This window comes from Egretta garzetta, unplaced genomic scaffold (assembly GCF_000687185.1).
Source record: "Egretta garzetta isolate BGI_Z169 unplaced genomic scaffold, ASM68718v1 scaffold524, whole genome shotgun sequence".
Taxonomy (NCBI): Eukaryota; Metazoa; Chordata; class Aves; order Pelecaniformes; family Ardeidae; genus Egretta; species Egretta garzetta.
In genome coordinates, this window is record NW_009259336.1 from 928,107 (window position 1) to 930,876 (window position 2,770).

The window sequence follows — 2,770 nt, forward strand, 5'->3', positions numbered from 1 at the left end:
TCCTTTGCTCCCAACCCCTCTCCCGCAAGGCAGTGCTGTGCTCCACCGCTGCCAAGCTCCCGACCGCCTGGGACTTGACATTTGTTCTTGTTTTCTCCTGTCTCCCCTAATGGGTATAGCACTACTAAGCGAAGAGGAATGCACAGAACAAGAGAGTTCAAAGCAATTGAGCCTACATTCATTCAGAAAGCCTGGATCCTTGCCCGCTCAGAACCTGCAGCATTTACATAGTTTCAGAAAGTTTAACCCCTTTTCACTGAACCTGGTAGCGCTCTTCCAAGCACAGAGCCTTGCGCCTCTCCCGTCAGTGACCGAAGGCACTGGAAGGCGTCCTTCACGTACCCAGCTCTAGGTGCCTACCACTCAACGTTTTGTTTCTCCTTTTTGCTCTGCAGGACAGTTAACTTAAGGCCTTGAGCTGTCATTTTTACAAGATGCTCAGGGAACTCTGTGGCGGAGGAATGATCGCTTACCGTAACTCCTGGACGCTTCTGCCGAACGTCTTACTTACACACACACAGAGCTGTGCTGGGTTTAAAAGAGCTCACTCAGTTTTCTGCTGCAAATTTGTCTGCTAAGGTGTAAACTCACTTCTAACTCTGCCTGAAAAATCAGTGAAGAAACAGAAACATTCCAAAATTATAATAACTGCGAACGGGTATTTTCTTTCTGAGTATTAATTCTGAACAAACCCTCGTTTCAGGAGATGATGTTAGTCGGCAGCTTATTACTGACTTTAGACTGGTAAATAGAAATTATTTGGTCAAAGACGTATGAAATCTAGTAACAAAACAGGACAGTGAATAATTGTTTTTGTCTGAATTTAAGCACTCATTTAGACTATCTAGAAGCTAAACAGTGCAGCACCGTGTAGGCCAGATAAGCGGCGAACCCGAGCAGGAACGAGAGTCGACCTGACTTGCCTGTTTAATTGCTAGTGACAGTCGAAATGCTGAAATAAAAAAATTACCCTTTAAAAATTATATACTCTTTAGTAATCTTCCATTGACTGTTGCTTGACGAAAGACTGTAGGACCAGGCCCATCATTAGCACAAAATCATGGCAATGGGATTAGATGTGTTTACCTGCAGTTGAGACCTAATTATATCCCTTTAAAAAAAAAATTAAAACACATTCGGAGCTGCTTCTGAAAATGTTTAAGTATACACAGAGCTTAACTCAGCGATACCGTTCTAATTAACCTGCCAAAGCGTTCGCCAGAGCAGGCCCTTTGTAAACGTACATACATAAAGCAAAACAAAAAACCGATTTTGAAATTATCTGTTTATCATTCATTTAATCAGATGGAGGTAAAACAGATGATTAAAGTATGCGAGTCTCAGAAACATTTCACTTACTACAGCCATACAATTTATATAAGTGTCTGAAAGTTATACTAGTGTATGCGCTACATCAGACGCTGCCTAGCCCTGTATTGCGCCTGATCTGGGAGAGTTACAGCTGAGTTAAGTCCCGGAGAGCATAGTGCAGTATTGCTAGTTTTGCATTTTTAAAGCTGTTACGGAGCAGTTTATACCAAACTCGTCATTTCAGAGGGTCAAAAACACAGTTCAGAGCCTAGCTGGGTTGAAATAGGGTCCGTGAAGGGCATTCAGAAAACGTAGTTTGAAGCGTAGCCCCGAAGCAGGGTTGCGTGAAGGGTGTTCACGCAAAACCAGACCGTGGTTTTTAGATCTGGATGTTAAAACACCCCTTTCTAGGCTAGAATGGGGGAAGAAACGCCAGCAGTGAGTCTTGGGAAAAGGACACTGAAGTCGCGCATCATATGAAACTGAATCCACGTTCGCGTCGGATGGCAATTAGCCCGCATGACTTTAAATGCTACGCTGACGGGAGTAGCCGGATCTCTGTTAGTAATAACCAGCATCAAGCGGCTGCGTATTGCTAAACAGCCAGTTTGTGTAAAGAAATGTTACGCTGAACTCTTTCCTGGTTCTGTAATTGGCTTTCTGCATGCAGGCTCTGGGACATCCTACTCGCCGTCAACTGGAAGGCGAAGCGGAGGAGCGCCAGGTTGACCAGAAAAAATGCTTTTTGACGTTAAAAAAAAAAAAAAAAAAAAAAAAAAAGAGCCTTGTCTGTAAATGATAGGGGATAAATGTGGGGAGGGGGAGGTTACAAACGTTTCCGTGGATTCACAGCTTCTCTCCCTGCAAACGGGGAACGCGGGGCTGGCAAGGCCAGGAGAAAGGTGGTTGAGTTTGCGTTTTTTCCCCCAAGGCTCCGCTACACGCTGTACTTTTTTCTGTACCCCGTGAGCCCTCCGGGGTGGCACAGGAGGACGGTGTCCCTCTCCTTTTTCTCCTCCTTCAGCGAAACATGCGGGAGCCTAGCTCACCGTCCCGGGTCTGCGGGGAAAGCGGCTTTGCGTCAAAACCACACCTCAAAACAAGTAAACAGAAACTTGCCTCATCCGAGGCGGGGAAGAGAAAGAAGAGGCAATTGTCGCTATCTCTTTTCCTCTCCCCGTCTTCCTTCTCCTCCGAGCTATTTCTCTAACAGCATTTTCACAGCGCACGGTGGAGATGCACATCGCAGCCCCGAAATTTACTAGCAGCAGGTTTCCAGTACGAGTTGCCTCCGGGACAAAAAACAATAAATTTGAGTGACTGCCTTTAAACCCCGCTTTGAAGATGAAAGGTGAGGGGCGCCGGTTAATTTTAAGATGCCGACGTGAGCAGCGCTTCTTTAAAAGCCCATAAATAACACCAAAGCACGGGCAGGGGCCTCCCTTGTCGGGAACCCTCC